Source organism: Propithecus coquereli, unplaced genomic scaffold, assembly GCF_000956105.1.
Source record: "Propithecus coquereli isolate 6110/MARCELLA unplaced genomic scaffold, Pcoq_1.0 Scaffold181, whole genome shotgun sequence".
In the NCBI taxonomy this organism is placed as follows: Eukaryota; Metazoa; Chordata; class Mammalia; order Primates; family Indriidae; genus Propithecus; species Propithecus coquereli.
The window spans coordinates 3,486,108-3,506,395 of NW_012142857.1; positions in this window are offsets into that span (position 1 = coordinate 3,486,108).

Below are 20,288 nucleotides of genomic sequence, written 5' to 3' on the forward strand. Positions count from 1 at the left end.
GAGGACACCAAGACCTGGGTGAGAGTCCAGTGGCTTGCCCAGAGTCCCCCAACTGGTCATTGTAATCATAATAGTGACATTTCTTAGTGTCGACAATCTGCCAAGCACCATGCTGAGTGCTTAACATTTTCTCGTGGAAGGATCCTGGCCAATCCTCTGTAGTAAGATTACCATTACCCTTTCTCTCTCTACAGGCAAGGAAACTGAGACACAGAGGGGTTCAGTTGCCTGAGGTCATGCAGCTGGACATGCTCATTGAGGACACTTCGCTGGTAACCACCGCCCTGCACCGTGGAACCACGCTGTCTGCCCACACTCTGAGCTGTCCTAGCCACACTGCCGCAAGACTGGCCATTCCCCTCTGGCCAGAGATGACTTCTTCAAAATCTGATGTTGGAGTCACCGCCCCCTCACCAGCCTGCAAACTCTCCTGCACTTGTTTCCATTCTTGGGCTGAAGATTCAGCCCCCAAAACAGGGCTGAATCTTACTTAACTTTAGTTAAGATGTGTTTTGGCCCCTGATCCAACATTTTTTAGACCTCTCCTCTTTTCTTTGAGGCCTGGGCCAAGGATCATTTGTCTTGCATTTGCCTTGTTTTCTTAATATTTGATGGCCCTCTGCCCTTGCCTCCACACCACCATTCCCATCCTGCTCACATCCTGAGGGAGGGGGTCCAGAATCTGTCTGCCCGTGACCCTGTCTTCTACTTCATCGCACTTCCATTTACAGGAGGAAGCTTTAAGACCAGGTGAGGTTGAAAGAACTGTACCAGGCAAGATGCCAAAGGTCCCAACCAGCCAGTCTTGCATCTGCTTCTTAAAGCCATTTCTCAGGAGGCCACACATGACCACATCAGTGGTTCCTGGGGGCGTCTGAGCTAGAGGGACCCTGGACCTGGGAAGAGGGTGGGGACCCACGCACCTCTCCTGCCATCCCAAGCACAGGTTCTCCAGAGCCACGGAGATCAATCGGCCCCAAATAAGCATCGGGAGCTGCAGTAAACCCAGTCCCCAGGGATCTTGCCACGGAGCCTGGGGCAGCTCGGGGACCTGGATTAAAACGATACATTTTCAATTTGGCCTTAAACGAATTCACCAAATCGGCATCTTTGATGTCAAGTGGAAGTGAATTCCACAAATCTCAATTTATTTTATGGGGAAGCGTTATTGATTTTTTTTTATCGTCTGCTTCTCCTTCTTCTCCCCTCCCAGCTGCCAAGCCTCTTCCACCTGGATTGAATTATTTGATTTAAGAGCGGCAGTTCAGAAAGAGGAAGAGACGCCTCTCCCCTTCCTTCCACACCTCCCCAACAGAGGTGCCCAGCGCACCTCCCTCCAGCCATGCCAGGGGCAAGGAGGAGGCAGGCCCCGGCCAGGAGTCCCAGCTGGGCTGGATCCACATTGCCTGTGGCTGCAGCTTCCTTGCGGGTGCCTACACTCAGCCAGTTTGGCGCGAGTGTGGCGGCCACCACGTCAACTCTTCTTACGTCCTTATACTGCATTGTGGAATTTGCCTCCTTAGGCCCTGCAATGGCTGCCAGTGTTTTCCTGTGGCATGTACGCACCTGAAGGCCCAGTACATGAGGCTTTGTAAAGAAGATCCCAGCCTATCTGTACAGCCATTTCTCCATCTGGCCTTCCATTCCCTTCTGGAACATATTTTATTTATTTATGGTGGTATTTATATCTCCAGCGCCTGGTGACCATGAGGGGCTCAGCACTCATGCACTGGGAGGCAAGCACGGCGACCCACACTAGTGCTGCTCTCGGGCCCTGTCTTTGCTTGTGCGCCTCTCTTCCCCTGGGCACCACGTGGGGCTCTCCCAATTGCTCTGGCCTGTGCCAACCCTAACTTATTGCATCTGGAGCAGAGCTATGAGTCCCTGCCCTCCCCACCTGCTCCAGCCCCCTTCTCCCAAGGTGTTTGCTGTCCCGAGTGCTGGCGCCACCCTCACTCAGTGGCTCAGGTGAGAAGCCTGGCTGTCATCCTTGGTTCCTCTCTTTCCCTCCTACCCAATCCAGTCCAGTCCAGTCTAGCAGTTCTACCCTGTGGGGGGCAGAATCATGCACCCCAAATGTCCACATCTTAGTCCCTGAGAACCTGTGAATACGTTACTTTACATGGCAAAAGGGTCTCTGTAGATGTGATTAACGTTTTAGGATCTTGAAACGGAGAGATTATCTTGGAATGTCTGAGTGGGCCCAATGCAATCACATGAGTCCTTAAAAGCAAGGAGCTTTCCAGGCTATGGTGAGAGAGAGGTGACAAGGTAAGAAGGACTCAACAACCACTCTGGTTCCCCAAGGTAGGGGGTTATGTGCAAGGCCTTGAGAGAGGCCTCTGGAAGCAGGAAAAGGGAAGGAAATGGGTTCTCCCTTACAGCCCCCAGAAAGGGGCACAGCATTGCCCACGCCTTGATTTTAGCCCTGTGAGATGTGCATCGGGTTTCTAACCTCCAGAACTGTAAGATGATACATTTGCATTTACCCGGGTCTGACACCATCTCGTTCATTTATTACATACTTGTTTATGTGTTCATTCCCTCCATCTCTTATCCTCAAATCCTAGAACAGTGCCTGGCACGTAGCAGGTGCTCAGCAAATATCTATTTTCTATGACAGGCCATTGACTAATTTTCTGTGACATACCACTGAGCCCTCTGTGCAGATGGAATTGTTTTCTAGGTGTGTATCTTTCCTTAAGGGCAGGCAGGAGTCTTTCGCTTTTAAATCTTTGCCTCTCAGGGCACATGACAGGGCCACCACTGGATGCCTGGGGATTTTCTCTGAAAGTTTGAGCCACTGGGTGCAGAGGACCTGGGTGCCTTCCTCATACACCACCCTGACACCTTGCATGGAGCTCCGCAATCAAATGCATACACTGATGGGGGCTCAAGGTCATGATAATACCTCTTTCTTCCACCCTGTGCTGGTAGCTTTCTCATATCGTCCATCCCCTCAACCCTGTCCTGGGGTAAACACACAAAGATCGTTAGCCCCATTTGATGGACAATGAAACCGAAACAAAGACAGGTTAAGCGGCTTGCCCAAGGTCACACAGGTAATTAAGGGCAGGACAAATCCCCTGATCCCTAGCTTGGTGCCTTTTCCTACAGACCACAGAGCAGCTGCTCCTCCCCTCCCCCTGGGGACCGAGGAGCCCAAACCTAGTATTATGGGCACAAAGCTTTTAGCAGATGTGCGGTGGGCAGGAAGCCGTGTGGTTAGGTGAGCTCTGGGTATGTGTGTGTCTAATTGCTTTCATTTCCTTTCCTTTCATTCATAGAGTCATTCACTCACTCAGGCAGACGCTCATTCACGGTGCAGTCATTGAGCGCCTCCCACCTCCTGGCTTTCTGCCTGGCATAGGGGAGGGCACTGGGGAAGGGGGCAGGGGACTGCTCACGGGAGCCTGTGCTCACACGCAGGAGACTCAACCAACATACAGGAGGCAAAGAGGCAAGATTGGAGACCGCATTCTGGCAGGCGGGACATCGACTCCTTTGAGATATATTGATGAACTCAGCACAAAGTCATGCACAGCCACAAAACACACAAATTGGGATTGACTCCCTCTGTCAACACCTGCCCCATGCAACCTGCTCCGGGCCTCTCTAGTAAGAGAACCCTCCCCCCAACCCCTATCCCGGGATGGGCAGTGGCCCAGGCTGAGCTCCGCTACCTACAGAACCTCCCCCGCAGCGACGGCCCAAGGAGACGGCTGGTGACCCAAACCTGTGCAATCAGGGTCTTTTCTCAGGATTTATATGAGGCAGAGACCTCTCTGTTGGGTAGGGGTGCTGTGTTCACTGAAAGGATGCTCACAGTAGCAGGAATGTGGCTGCCCATAGCCACATCCCCACCACTGCGTGCAGTCAAGGGAATGGTGACATCAATAGGCCAAGAAACGGAGCCAGAGAGTCACATAGGGACTGAGTCCCTGAAACAAGGTCCCTGAGAGTTTCCATCATTATCAACCCAAACTCTTGCTCTTGTGAACTCCACCGAGTTGTCCGTGACAACCAACCAGCCCGCTTTGTGTACTTGGCCATGAAGACCACAAGGCCCTCTCATAGGTCTTCAGCCGGGAGAACTTCTCTTCATGTGGAATTCAGCAGCAGAAATTTAGTCTATTTGAGCCCAATAGACTAAAATAAGGGGCTGTTTTGAAGAAGTTGCTTCCAATTCTGCCAAACCCAGTTGTAAGTAAGGTTGTGTCCATACTGTGTGTGTACTACCAATTATTTGCATTACACTGCTGGATTATTCAGAAACTTCAACCCAGTGAGACATAAATATGAAACTGTTTAATTTTCTAACCATTGCTTTCAACCCTACGATGCTCAATCTCCCATCTGCATGCCTCAATGAGAACTTAGAGTCCATAACTTTCTGATCACTTTAATTAGGGCAACTCTGTCCAATTCACCCTGCAACTCCAAGGTCAGTTTGAATGGCATCTGTCTGCCTCTCCCTAGTGCAGTGTGAGGGACCCCAACTTCCTTGAGGGTTTTCTGGGGCAGGGATGATGGGTGTGGGTAGGAGTGGAGAAAGCCGGCCAGTCTCTGAGACACCAGGCCCCTTCCCTCCTCAGTGACCGGCTCCTCCTGGAGGGTCACAGGGAGAGGGACAAGTGTCTCTTTACCCCACCAGTGCTGGGGAGTCCTCTCTCTGTTGGCTCTGCTGCTCCTCTGTCGCCCGACCGGCTGGTGATGTCTAGGTAGCAGGATCCGATGGTGCTCTCTCGCAGACCCTGCCGCGGGCTCCTGGGGGCTCCTAGGAGCCTGTCAATGCCCAGCTCTCTGACCTGGGAGTGTTGGCCCAGCTCTGGGCTCCATGTCTTCTAGCCCTTCCAGCTCTGTCCTCAGGGGGAAGGGGAGGGGGGTCCACCTCATGACCTCCCACTGCTGGCGCCTCCCAGAGAGACAAGCTACACCCATGAGATGGAATGGTTCTCTCTCCCTTCTCTCTCCATCCCTCACCCGCATCTCCCCTTTACTATAGTGCTGAGTCTACCACAGTTCCCTCCAAAGTTGTCCCCAGACACTTCCCTGGCCTGTTCTCCGTGACCATGTGGTTCTTCACCTTTATTTATCTATCTGAATATTCAAGAAGGAGGGGGTTTTAATACCTTTGAAGAGCTTGGAGTTTTGCTGGGGAAGGAAAAATAGCACAGATGCAACAATCAAGGCCCCAAATGAGGTGACACCACCTCCTGTGCTTCCTTGCACGTGGCAGAGCCAGGGCTTACAGCAGACTGACAGATGGGCTCTAGAGCCAGATGTCCCCAGTTCCAACCTGGCGTTGCCATTTGGGAGCTGTGCCAGTCGGGCAAGCTTACCTCACCTCTCTGTGCCTCAGTCTCCTCCCCAGTAACACGGGGTGATAACAGCACCGCCCTCACATGATTTTTATGAGGAGTCAGGTGATGTATGAAAAGCACTGAAAACAGAGCCTGGCACATAGTAAATAAATAGATGATGACGATGATGTCGTGCATCGAAAGCCAAATGTGGTTAGGGTCGTGGTCAGTTAATTCTGTGCAGAGGAAACTTGCCAAGACTGTCTGTTGGGAGAGAAGTTGCCACCAGAGGGGAGGGGACTGAGGCCCGGGTTGTTGTGGCCCATATGCCACCTCCCTCCAAGGGATGCAAAGGTGCCAGGAGTAGCTTTTCCTGCAAAAGGGCCCTTCTGCCTCAGTGGTCCAATTGGCAAAAGTGCCCAGGGGGTGCAAGCAGCAGTAGGACACTCTGGTGGCAGTGGCAGTGGTGGCCAGAAGTGGGCAAGGCAGTGGGGGCATTAGCTCTGGCTCCACTCCCAGAGTCGGAGATGTGGAGGGGCCTCCCACCAGGACTCCAGGTGGCAACTGCAGGGGACAAGCTAAGAGTGCCATGGCAGAGGCTGAGGGTCTCCCTGCCCTGGCAGAACTCTGTGCCAGACCCTGGACCTGCGGAGCTAAAGGCGGAGTGGCCCAGCCCAGGGGAGCCCATCCCTGGGAGATGAGTGCGACAGGGCTGTCCTCGGCATTAGACGTGCTTTTGAGATGATTCCGTGGGTCCCAGAAAGAGGTCTACCTTGCCCCAAGAACATGGGAGGGTGAGGCAGAGCCAGACCTGGAACCTAAATCTTCAAAACAAAGTGAAGTCTAAGCCTCTTTCACCCCCACGGAGGTAAAGCTGTCTTGGATAACAATTAAACAGGAGCCAGGGAGAGGGCCGGTGGGGGCGGGTGGCTGGGGTGGCAAATCCTGCAGGCTTCCCAGTGCCCGCCACTTCCCAGAGCTGGGCTCGGCAAGGGCGTGTGTTTACGCAGGCACCGCGCTCCCCGGGCGCAGCTCCGGAGAAAGCCAGCCCGCAAAGCTTCCCACAGCACCTGCCAAGAATACACCCGACATAATAATTTCTTTGACCTCCACCACATGAGTTTCTGAAAAGAACAAAACAGCATCATTCCCTGGCATTTACAGTTTAAACCTTTCCTATTCAAGTTTCTAACAAAAAAAGCCACCAACCCATTCTGGCCGTGATTAAAATTCATAGGCTTGCTGCAGAGAACAGATGCAGAAGCAATTTTAGGCCAGTCATATCCCAGGTCTGCAAAATTAATTTGACAGGTTTGCATTAAAGCACTGATCAATATCCACTTTAGAGCGGCAGAGGCTAACTGAGAAAAAATAAGTGACCGGAGTGTTACCAGACGAGAAAAAATGAATCTTTGAGACTTTTTTCCCTCTAAGCTTGCACCTACATCAGAAGTCCTGACCTCAATCCATTGATCGGCTGCAGTTAACATGACAAAAGGCCCAGCAGATAGACCGGCTCGGCCTACCAGGGAACAATCACCCGGATACACTAAATGTTTGACCGAGTGACTAGACTGAGGAATTAGTCTTGGCTTTCCGAGGCCAGCCCCCAGCCTGGCCTTCCTGAATCCAACCCCTCCCTTCCCTAGCGCCATTTGCAGAGACTCAACTTTTCCTGAACTTCATCCTGAGAATGAAGTGAGGATGTGGCCCTGGGGAAGGTGGGAACTTGCTCCATTTGGCCACTTGGAAAGGAAGCAAAGAAGTCCAAGCCTTTCTTTGCATGCTCCAAAGGGTTTGATTCAAGAGAGGGTGAGTCTAAAACATGGAGAGCCCCAGATGCACAGCCATTGCCTGCACTTGGAGAGCGATGGGCTCTAGCCAGCTGTTCTAGTTCATTATCTTTAGGGGTATAAGGGATGCATTTCAAATTCAGAGCATCCTCTGGATCTCAGGTGATCTGGCCCTAGACCTTTTCATCTTCCTGCCCTCTCTCCCACTCCACGGCCAATTCACATTTTGCCAATAATGCAACAAATCTAAAGGGAAAACCCACTAAGGACGGGACCGGCATCAAGCATTGACACAATATTACAATGTCACAATATCACTCTTGCTTCTCCGTGAAGGTCTTCCTAAGGGAAGTCGAATCTTTCCCTTCCCAGCCACTCACCCACTGGGACCCACACCATTCAGCACCTGGCTAATCATGTGAGCCACAAATACAACTTAAACTTTTCTAGTAGCCATATTTTAAAAAAGTAGAAAGAAAATTACACTTAATTTGAATAGCATATTTTGTTTAGCCCTGTATATCTAAAATACTATCATTTCAACACAGAACAAATGTAAAAAATTACCAATGAGCTGTTTTACACGGTTTTTGTTTTGGTTCTAATCTTACAGCACATTTCAGTTTGGCCTGCCCGTGGTTCAAGTGCTCAATGGCCACAGGTGCCTAGTGGCTGTCCTAGTGGAGGGCACAGGGACAGAGACAAACACTGCTCAGCCTGAGCATCCATTCCCCATCCTCCACCACAGCTGATCCTTGACGTTAACGTTACTTAGCTCTCATCCACACCACAGCTGTTAAACACCCTGTTGATAAAGGAGACGGAATAATAAATGTTTTGCATTGACAGTCCAACGGCGGGCACGGCCACGCTCTCAGATAGACATGGGGCAATGGACAGGCTGTGGGCTCTCCGGGGGCAGGGGTATGTCCTAGCCCTCCACTTACCATGGAACCAGTACAGCATGTGGCTCTTAGAGGGTCCGTCATTATTTAAGAAACATTTATGAATCACTTACCACATGCCAGGAGTCACTCTAAGTATTTGACAAATATTAACTCACTTAATCCTCATAGCAACCCTATCAGGGGGATGCTGTTATGACCCCACATTTTACAGATAAGGAAACAGATGAGGATAAGTGACTTGCCCAAGGTCTTCCAGCTGATAGGTGGCAGAGTGGGACAGGGATCCAGCATATGGATTCAGAGCCCATGCCCTTTGCCCCCACTCTACTCTGCCTCTTGTTAGTGTTCGTTAACATCCAGGATACACGAGGAAGGCACAGAATTGCTCTTTTTTGGGTAATGCCAGCAGAGTTCCCTTCCGATCCCATGTTGGGGCCCAGCCTTTAGCGTTTTTCCAAGTGTGTTACTGATCAGTGAACTTCGAGAAGGCCCTGGTCAGGAAGCTAGATTCCTCCCTGCTGCAGCCTTGCTCTGCAGAAGGAACAGGCAGCAGATTCTGTGGACCTGGGATAGCTGGTCCAGAGGCACGAAGCTCAGGGGTGGCCTGTTTTGTTCAGAAGGGCTGTGTGTGCAGCAGAAACTCAGGGCATCCTGTCTCCAACCAGATCCCAAGTGTGTCTCTACCACTGCATGGCATTTGGACTTTGAGTCAGTCACTTAACCTCTCCACGCATAGTTTCACAAGCTGTGAACTAATGCTGCAGACTGAATGTTTATGCCCCTCCAAAATTCATATGTTGAAACTTAATCCCCAGGGTGATAGTATTGGGAGATGGGGCCTTTGCGAGGGTGGGGCTCCCGTGAATGGGATTAGCGCCCTTATAAAAGAGACCCTGGGGGGCTCCCTTGCCCTTTCTGCCATATGAGGACACAGCAAAAACACAACCATGAAACAGGAAGCAGGTCACCAGACACTGAATCTCCCAGCACCTTGATCTGGACTTCCCAGCTCCAGAAATGTGAGAAATAAATTTCTGTTGTTTACATGCCACCCAATCTATGGTATTCTGTTATATTAATAGCAGCCCAAACGAACTAAGATGCCCAGGAAAGAGCACCTGTTCCACCTTCCACTTGGGGCAGTCAGCATACAATTATGTGATTTCTATGGAAGAGCCTTAAAGATGATACAGCAGTATGCAAAACATGAAATTTTCTTGGTATTTGTACCATTATTAACTATGGAAACACAGGGCAGTGGGTTATGATCCAGGGTTATAGTGTTTGTGTCTGAGCAAATAACTCTCTGATCCTTCATTGCTACCCAAGGGAGTGGAGCTTTTCTTTAGCTTTTGACTGTAGACAACTTTACAGAAATCCTGCATAGCAGAATCACTTTATCTGGTTCACTAAATAAGGAGTGAGCTTGCAATAAGGCAGGTAGATGCAGTGTAAAAAAGCATTATGACACAGTTCAGGGGTCCCTTTGTGGACCTTCCCAAGGCTGCCTGCAATTAGGGAACAGTGACTCCTCTCCCATCTTGAGTTTTAATCTGGACGCCATGGAGCACTAACATTAAGTCTTTCACTTTCACCTTGAATCTCCAGGAAGATTGCTCTTGAAGATCTGTGCAGTTGCATGGGGACCAGGTACTCTGTCATGAGCTGCGTGACTCAGGCTGATGACTTCCCTTTTCCCAACCTGTTTCTTCATGTGTAAAATGAAGATATTGGGACTGGGGGTTCTCAGAGGTATCATTCCAAGAGCCCAGAGAAAAGGCTACGGTCATCATCACCAAATAGAAAGTACTCAGAAAATGAAAGTGCCAGAAGCTAGAAAACAGTGTCGAGTTATCAGCTTCACAGGGGAGGGGATCCCTGCCTCCCCGTCCACAAAACACCCCTATCAGAGCCCTTACCTGATTGCCTGCTAACCCAATGGAAGGAGTTCATCTTTTTTATTTTTATATCCATCCCCCGCATTTAGAACAGGACCCAGCTATACGAAGCATTCCCAAATGTTGAATGAAAGAAAGAATAAGTGGATGGTGGTATCTCTGAGTTGGAAGGAGGCTGGACAGAGAGGGAGAGTTGCCACTGAGCAGAGGACTCTGCCGCAATGGAGTGGGGCTCTGCCCAGACCTTCACCTGAGGCCGGAGAAATCGGAGCCCTCACCCAAAGGAGCGGCCAGATTCTGTGGAGGCTCTTGACGGGCAGATGACAGAGGGGATCACCCCTCTTGTCTGCAGATATCCTTTCCCTCAGCCCTTTGCCACGGGGCTGTCTGGCCCAGCCTTCTCTCCCCCATCTAATCCACACATCCCGAGGGCCGGCCAGCTCCCTGTCACCACTGTCCACTCCACACCCCCACCTTGTGCACACATTGCATTAGTGGCCTTGCCTTCTTTCCCCATTAGGTGCCCTCCTGCTGCCTTTTGCTGCCTAGGATCTTACAGAATCCCGTAATTGAGGCAGAGCCTCATGCCCCACCTGCTATATGCCACCTTCTTCCTCTGCAGAGAGCTGGGCCCTGCTCAAGGCTTATTTCTTCAGGGCCCAATTTCTGCCTTCCAGGATCTGACGTCAGCCATGTAGAGCACCGAGCGCCAATGTAGCCCATGCACGGACTGGGAGGCACGTTATGTAGCTCCAGAATGTGAGCTCTGAAGTCAGCCCACCTGAGTCTGAATCCCACCTTGGCCTCTCTCTCACTAGCTGGGTGATCTTGGGCAAGTTAAATTAACTTCTGTTCTGGTTACTGTTGATAAACAACAAATGACCTCAAAATTTAGCAGCTTGAAACAACTGTTGTATTATCTCATGAATTTTGTGAGTCAAGGATTTGGACAGAGTGTAGAGGGATGGCTTGTCTCCACTCCACGATGTCTGGGGCCTCACTGGATAGACTAAAAAGCTGGCATATCTCAAAGACTGGGGCTGGAATCCTCTACAGGCTCTCTCACTCACGTGTCTGACCAGAATGACTCAAAAACTAGGATCAGCATCTGCCTGTGGCCTCTCCCTGGGAGTTGGGCTTCCTCACAACATGGCAGCCTCAGAGTGGTTGAACTTCTTACATGGAGGCTCAGTTCTCCAAGGGCTTGGGTTCCAGTGAACAAAGTGGTAGCTGCCTGATCTTTTATGGCCCAAGCCTCTGAACTCCTACAGCACGAATTCTGCCATACTCTATTGTAGATGCTGTCAAAAGCCCACCCAGATTCAAGGGGAGGGGATAGAGAGTCCCACCTGTCAATGAGAGGAGCACCAAAGAATTTGGAGTCCGTATTTTAAAAGCACCACAATTTCTCTCAAACTCAGTTTCCTTATCTGTGAAATATAGATAATAATGCCCATCATAATGTTATGATGATTAAATTAGATAATGTATTTAAAGTGCTCGGTGCAGAGCCTGGCACCACCCAACAGGTATCTACTTTTATTATTAGGAATAACATTAGTAACTAATGTCACTAACGTGAGTAACATTAGCCAGTACTCCTAACGTGTGCCATTGGTTGTAAGAAGCATGTTCTGCAGCCTTTACATTGTAGGCACATGTGCCCAACCTCCTGCTGGGGACTGAGGGGGAAGTCCAGAGCTGCGGTCTGCTATCAGGTTATGAGATAAGATACATGACATTGTTAGCAACTGAAAGTCAAACGATGCGGAAGCCACTCTATATGGACAAGTTCAAGAAAAGGAGAGAGAAGTATAAAGTGATCTGGTCAGAGAAGGCTTGGCAGAGGAAGTGGAACTTGAGTAGAATCTTGAAGGATTTAGGACAGGAAAGAGGCAGGGTTTGGGGGTAATGCAGACCAACCCGCAAGAAGACAGAGATTGGGATGAGCTGACAAGTTCCTGGGACAATAAGGACATCAGCCGCTTGCATGAGTGCCTAACCTCTGTTAGCTTCCTAATTGTAAAACGGGGATGCAAAAGAGTGTCCTGGGAGTGGAAATCCACCTGTCTGTTTATCTATCCACTCGCCCACCCATCAACCCATCCATCCAACACTGCCAAGCCCAGCTTTAGATGCCAAGAATTCAAGGCGGAGTAAGAGAGCCTCCGTCTTCCAGTAGTCCTCTGCACAATTTCCTGGGATGGAAGGTATTCTTCAGCTCCTCACCCTGACTCTGAGCTGTTCTATACCCCATGTGCAGGTGACGCAGGCTTGACACCTAGAATCTGCTTATATAATAGTTGAGCTGATCAGCTGTATTAGTAACTAATTCTGATCCAGCAAATGAAGGAGGAGGATACAGAGATTCACTGGGTACCATCAAAATGTCAGTTACTTTACTAGGGATTTGATGTTCAGACTGTTTATTAAAACTAGTGGGTCTGGCTCCAAAGTCCAGGCGTTTTCCTGTGAATTGTGCAAACCCAGGAGCCCATAATTCCAGGCTTAGGGCATGCACAGACAGTTTGATTCAATAAGACAGTTAAAAGAGGACTTGGTTCCTGTCTTTCCTGTATAGCTATGATGCTTCTGACCCACCATCGGGAGAAAATGTCTCATGTTTGGTTGCATTTTCCCAAAGTGTAAGCCTCTTGCAGACAGACAGAGATGTGCCTAATTCTGTACCATGACCACTACCCTATCCCCTCCACACAGAGACATTGGTACTTTGCTGGCAGGGGGATATTCTCAAAATGGCTGTTAATTTCAGTTGAATTTCTCAACACTGAAGTTACATTTTCGTGAAACCATCCTTGCTCTCGACCTGCCTTCACTGTGATCAGCAACTTCTATTGGTGAGATTTATTCACATGGGGCCGTAGAGCAGTGGGAGAAGCCCAGGCTGCAGACAAATGAGGCCTGTGAGCCACTGGGGAGTGACGCTCTGGCTTCATCCGGCTCTCCTGGTTGTCCACAGACTTCACCTGTGGGCGAAGGGCATGAAGAATGTCGGTCCAGAGCTGGTTTCTGCTCTTCTTCCTTGCTGGGACCCAGGGCACAGTGGACTCCTGTGTCCGGCATCCTTATTGGTGGGCAGGAGACTTCCTTAGCCCATCGGACTCCCTGGGAAGGCACGAAGCCTGTATCCTAGTGTTTCAATGGATGCAGATGGCTGCCTTTGGGGACACACATTGTTACAATCATTTAATATTCTGATGGAGCCACCAATTCAATTATTGGTTGTATTTTTCCAAGTGTAGTCACACATCCCTCAGCCGTTCAACAGAGGTGTTAATCTCATGGGACTTAAAGAGATTCAGAACGTGTGGGGGGTCAGTAAGAGGGTCAGACTGGGAGGTGTCTACCTACTAACCATCCATTTTGGCAACCAATGGCCATACCCAGCACATGAAGTGGGCCCTGGAAACTGTCACTATTAATATTGTGCCAGATACAAGGTGACTAGGCTCATCCAAGCTATTTCAATGACAGTATCACTGTTGCTCAAACCATAGAAACAGCCATATACGACGTGGAGAGTGGGGACCTGTTAGGACTGGGAAGTGAGGAGGGGATGGGAGAGAGGTCGGGGTTGAATGTATGTGTCATGAAAAGAGTCCTGGGGTAAGTAGTGAGTTAAGAGCTCTGGGGAAAGTCTCTTGCATTTATGCCATGCATTCATTCAGGCACACATCATTCATTCATTCAGCAAGCATTTATTTGACTCTTAGGTTGTTCTACCCCAACTCTAGGGATTGTGCAGGGATATAAAATAAATAATATAGCTCCATCTGCAAGTCTAGTTGGATAGGAGCACAAATAGTCATAACATGAGAGAGAGCGTGTTCAGCGTCTTTAAGAGCAGGATGCACAGAGATGCGGGGAGTGTTCAGAGGGGACAAAAAGTTTCAGCAGGAAGAAATCATGGACACGTCCTTGGGGATTCTAATGAAGAGACACTTGTGTGAAAGAGCAGTTAAAAGTGCTCTGCAAAGACAGAGTATTATATTTTACTTTCCCTGCCTACAAAAATGGCCATGACACCTTTCCCAGTTGGAGTTGATTCTGCCCTTTTTAACAGAAGCACTGGCCTTGGAAAGTATCCTACACACACATACACACACACATACACAGACACACACTTGCACACACATGCACACATGGTAAAAAAAAAAAAAAAAGCCCCTCTGCATGGGGCAAGGGTTCTGCAGGTTCTGCAGGTTCTGCAGGTGAGGAAGGCCCCTGAGCTCAGGCTTGGTGGTTTATAGTCCCAGGGCTCTGAGGCCATAGCCCCTCTGCTCCCAGACAGAGGTCCCCAGCCCTGGCCAGACGTGTCCCAGTGTGATGCTGTTTGGCTGTCAGAGAAAGTGGGACAGCAGGGGACCAGTAAGTTGTGTCTCCATTGTTTAGATGAGAAAATGAAGGCACAGAGAGGTTAAGGAGCTTGCCTAAAATCCTGGGATTTGAACCAGTTTTTCTCTTTCTTTGTCTTTTTACTCCAAAGTCTACCAACAGATTGGCTGGGCCAGAAACTGGGTTTTAAACCCCCCTTTCTGAAATGCCCAGTCGTCCTCCTCCAGCTGCTGAGGGTCCTCACCATGGCCTATCCCAGCCCCTGTCAACACCTGCTCTCAGAACAGCTTCCCCACGGCCAGCTGCTGGCAGCACGGTGGGGCGGGAGGTTGCTGCGTGTCCCTCTGCCACACAACCTTGCCACTCGCACCTGTTCCACAGTGTGCTCACCCCTCACCGCTCTTGTCATGGGCTGTGCCTCTGTCATTTGTGTGTGACCGTTGACAATATCTGTCTCCCCTATGAGACTGAAAGTTCCGTGAGGGTCGCCACTGTTTCCCCAGCACAACTGAATGCAAAGTTTTGTCTCCTGGTCAATGACTTTTTAGGCATCCCTTCCCCCACCCCCACCCCCGAGGTCCAGGAAGATGAGGGACCTTTCCATACAGAAATCCTGCCCGGAGACCTTGTCTCTGCTTGTCTGGGAGGGACATTCCTGGCAGAGAGTGGGGTGATTTAGGATCAACTCTGCTCGCTGCAGGAGAGATAGCCCTGGCATGTGTCCTATCGACGCAGAAGGATCCATCTGAATGCCGGGGCTGGGTAGGGGAGATACAGGGGAAGGGGAGGAGGAGGGTGCCTGGGGTACAGCAGTGTGCCAGACTGACAGCAAAGGGCAAAGAATACTCCAAAGCGTGGGACTAGGGTGACCAAGTGCTAAGACCAGGAAAGTTCTCAGCCACCCTAGACGGGAACAACTCAACTTAATTCAATTCCAAAAACCTATACTTAATGCTTCCTTGGATGACTTTTAATCACATACTTCTGTTATTATTAATTTTTCTGAGAATGTGCTTTATCTCCAGCAGCTTTTTGAGAGCAGGGCCTGTTTTATTAAACCTAAATACTGATCGCTGGCTCCTATCATACAGCAGGTGTTGGCTCTCCACATATTTTCTCCTTTTAACTTTCACAACTCTTTGAGGTAGTATTGTCCCACTTTTCAGATGAGGAAACTAAGCCTAGAGGGGTTGCCTAGCTTGCCACAGGGCTGGGATTTGAACCAGTTTGGTCAGACTCCACGACCTACCAATGGGTCTAGCACAGGACTAGCTGGGTGAGAATAAGCCATCAATTCATGCTAAAAATGAATACCTGTCAAAGTGTTACCCTAAATCCTTTCTCAGTAATGAAATAGGTATTTTGCACACTTGGCTGGGGCAGGTCCCCTGGCTGGGTATACTCTGAGGGTCTGCCTCTGTGCTGACGGCAGCCTTCAACTCAAGGGGTGCCAAGACCCCAGGGAAGCTCTTTGCTGGCTCCCAGCTCTGCTCAACTGGCCTTACCAAGGATGCCCCACTCATCAGCCCATCACTTCCAGAAGATTCATTTGGCTGCTGTTTCTTCCTAGGTGGGACGGGGCAGCTAGAGGTGAGGACAGGCATGAGGGGTGAGGAGGTTCTTGCCAAAATAAGGAGTCACCTGGGCTGCTCTGGCTGAGGTTCCTTGAAGGACAGTCCCTGAGAAGAAGGTTCCAGCTCACGACACCATGAGTATTACAATCGGAAGAGACCACTGCAGCGAGTAGGGGGTTGTCATTCCATTTCACAGATGAGCCAACTGTGATCAGGAGACCAAACCATCCTGACTTCAGGGAGTTTAGAAAAACATGCAAGTTCAAGGGCCACTTCTGGGCTAATGGCAAATGGCAGGACGAGCCCTGTTTATTCATTAAATTGCCTGTTTGTGTCCCTATAGGATCTGGAGGCATGTTCACTGGAAAACATGAGTGGGTCCAATGCATTATTCCCACTCTTTCTGTAAATAAAAAATAAATGCCACATAACCATGTCAGGCTCAGTTGTTTGATGGCCTCTCTCCTGATACTTAATTTTATTTCACGATATAAAATAAGGCGGAGGCGGCGGGAAGCAGACTTTTGTCAAAGTACAATCTCATTGGTTAACACCTGAGGGGAGCATGACTGAAAAGAACTTAATTCAAAAACTGCTTTAGGCACACAGGAGCTTCTTCCAACCCGTAAGAGTCAGGCAGCTATGGAGAGAGAGACATCAATAAATAATCAGCCGGCTTAGACTTTTAAATGGGAATCCCAGCCTCACCACCCAAAGGAAAATTGCATCTTTTCCACCAGCCTCCAAGCAGGGCTTCATGCTCGCCTGGACTGGGAAACTTTGCGTGGTGCAAATGTAGCCTGACCTTTCTTTCTAAAACGATACATAACCTATTCATAGATGTCTTGTGTATATCCCACATGTCCTATTTCACACATGTATACGGAAAAAGGAAAAGTGTCCATCCTTAGAAACCCTGAATAGCATCTTGGTTGCCGGTTTCACTGTGCTTTTGGTTTAAGGCACAAATCCCCTGCGCAAACAGCACCCCTTGTAAACAGCTGGGGTGGCGTACGCTCTGGAGCAGGGAAGAGGGGGTGCCCAGGTCCTGGCGCCTGAGCCCAGACATGTGCCTCCCCCGGATCCGAGGAGTGACAGTCCTCCTGAAGGAGTGATGTCGTATTTTAAATCTGACTGAGGATATTTTTCTGACCGCACCCGGAATAACCCAGCCTCTCCTGGGCTTTCACTGCCAGGGGTATGGATTCTTCAGTGTGACGGGGGAGAAGACTCCTTCCAGGATGGGATTTGAGTCCCACCTTCTGCTCCCTGGCCAGGGCCCCCTGCTTCCCTGGGCCGGGCATCTATACCTGTCTGTGAGTGTTTTATGAGGCCGCCTGCAAATCAAAGAGCCAGCGAGGGGGTTTATGGAGCTGGCTCTATACACCACACTGTTTCTTATTGCTTGTCATTTTCTCCCAGACTGTCAACACCTCATCCTTTCAAAAGCAAACTGGCCTTTGGGTCTTCCTCGGTGGACGGGGCAAAGGAGGCTGTGAGCAAAGGCTGTCTCTCTGCCTGCAGAAAGCACCGTGCTGCCTGGACTTTGGAAACAATGGCAGCCCATGTCCTTTATCCTTGGCCCTCTCGTGGAGGGGTAGGTGGTCTTTCCCTGTGAGTGAGGGTCCCCATCTCAGAGCAGAAAGGAGAGCCCAGATGGGGGTGATATGAGGTTTTTCTAGGACCATGTTGCATTCCTGATGCAGTGAGGGAGCCCAGTGTTCTCAGCCCATGGAGCCTGCCAGGAAAGGGGGCCTGGAGCCCAGGGCTTTGCCTGCCCTAGTTTACTGGCTGGTCAGAATTGAGATACACAGAAAGTGTAAAGTAATTCCTGAATTTCCAAGACTTAGTGCAAAAAAAGCAAAATATTAATAATTTTTAATGTTAATTACATATTGAAATTACAATAAGTTGGATATATTGGGTTAAATAAGATATACTATTAAAACAAATTTTACCTATTTTGTTTTGCCTTTTAAAATGTGGCTACTAAGACAATTTGCAATTATATATGTGGTTCAAATTATATTTCTATTGAGCACCATAATATCATATGTGCCCTTTCGTTATTCAGGGGAGATATTTACCAAGCTAACATCAATGTTTCTACCTTGTCATTCAAAAATAGTTTTTACAACAAAATGTAGACATACAGAAAGTATATAATAGACATATAATAGAGTTTTAAAATAGTGAAATGATCACCTTCCAACATCCAGTTTAAGCAATAGAAATATCCAACACATTTCAAGGACCAGGGTCCCCTCACCGACTGTATCTCTCTCCATCCCCGATCAGAGGCAATTGCCATCCGAATTTACACTGCCCTTATCGAATTATAATTTTACTTTGAAAAACTATAAAAAATTCAGAAAATGTTAATGCCAATAATCATCTAACAAACTGTGTACAATGCCTCAGTGTTGATAATTGTTAATAAGTTGTCCCGTTTGTTTCTCATTAAATAAAATAAAGAGAGCATTACAGATAAATCTGGAGCTGTCTTTTAATTGCAGGCCAGATCACTCCACTCCCAGGTTCCTAGTTGTCATTCTTGAGCAACACATTAGTATATTCTCAAATGACAATAGTAAGGCCAGCCACTCAGCTGGCCCCAGGCCCCCAGCGGGTACAGCAGATTCTCACAGGCACAAACATCCAGGGAAGAAGTCAGCAGGTTTTAAAAGTAGCTGCAATCCAGCATGACTCGATTACCGCATGGAGTCTGTGACCCTTAGTCATGGGAAGGCCACTAGAAATCGGCTGCAGTGGAGGCCAGAGAGGCCGAGTGACTGATCCAAGGTCACCAGCCAGGTGTGTCAGAGCCTCGTCTGCACCTGGCTCTCCCATGAAGCATTGAATTCAAGACAGGCTCAGCCGTAACCTGCGTAAATCACCTGGATCGTGACACTCCACATTGGACTATCCAGGATGGGTCACGAGAATTGTGGATTGGGTTTCTTAGGAGCTGAAGATACAGCAGAAAACCCCTTTGGGTTGCTGAGAAACATTTCTCAAATATCCAGGCCTGCTTGCCCTGGCAAGAAGTCCCTACTGCTTGACATCACACACTTTTCTCCGCCATTTATCTGAAGACAGCCGTGCTCACTGTCCAACCTGTGGCTGGAGGTGAAGGAGCTCTGACTACATCTGAGCCAAGCTTGGTCTAGGTCTTTTTTTAAAACAAAATTCTTACTAAGTGCTTGATAACATTATTTTCTTGTGATTCGTTTCTAAATTTGATCCAAATTGAAATGATGTGAAAAAAATTTTTTTTCCTAGCCACCAGGAATTTGATTGAGTTCCAGTTAATAACGTTTTCACTGTGGTGCGACTCACCTGCAGTCTGGGTCAGCCACGCGAGGAAGTCCTACGCAGAAACGTGCAAGAACAGAAGGAAACTGTTTGCCACATCCTCTTCCAGGAGCAGACAATTGAGAGACCAGGTCCACGGGTGGGTTTGAATTGCCTGAGGACTCGAGAGGAGAGGCTCAATTTGGCTAACAATATTAACAGTGCCTAATTCCCTGTCCGTCCAAAGCGCTACGGTCCTTATGCAGTAAAGCCCTCCTGTTTGCAAGCCGTCTCTCCAGCAAGACCACAAGCGCCCCGAGACAGGACTTGGGTCCCTGTATAGTTCACTACGACTACCTCAATGCTCTGCATGTAGGAGTTGTTTGAAAAATTTTCATAGCATAAATAATAATAACGATCCAATTAAGATATGCTGCCCTCGTTATGAAAAACTCTCTGTCCCGAGGTGGAGCAGGTGGGTTGTGGTGTGTGTCTTCCCTGTTCTGGACAGAACAATGCACTATGATGCCAAAAGGGCCAAAACCAATGCTGGGGGTTGTTTGCTCAGGAGGAGTGGGTGGGGCGGAGCGGGGAAGGCAAGCAAGAGAGAAAGAGCGCACGTGTTCTGCAGAAACCTCTAAACAATCAAAGGCACAAATGCCTCTTCTTATAAACGCACAGTGTGAGGCAGATGTTTACCCAGGACAATCCGGAGAGGAAAAGCCAGCGAAAGCCACAGAGATTCACGCTCCACAAACAAGGGATTTCCTGGGGGAAGGAGTGGCAGGTAATGGGTTCTGCAAATTTCTCCTCCTGATAACTACATCACAGACCAAGTCCGAAGAGACTTTTCCTTCCTATTGAAACCTTACTTAAATACTGCCGCCTATTTCAGCAGTATTGGCTGGCTTAGGCTATTCTCTCAAACCTTTATGAAACACTCGGGGAAGAAATAAGACAGCCCGTGTCTCTGCGGGAGCAGGGATGTACCTCATGGGGCATTCTCTTCCCGAAATGCGTCAGGAGTCAGCCCGTCCCAATTCTTATTAGTGGCCTTCAACCAAGTAAGGTCTACAGAGAAAACAAGAGCTGTGCCTCTTAAAACAGCAAAAATACCCTTTGCACGGTGTGGGTGCCTCCTACCTCATTCATGCTACATGAT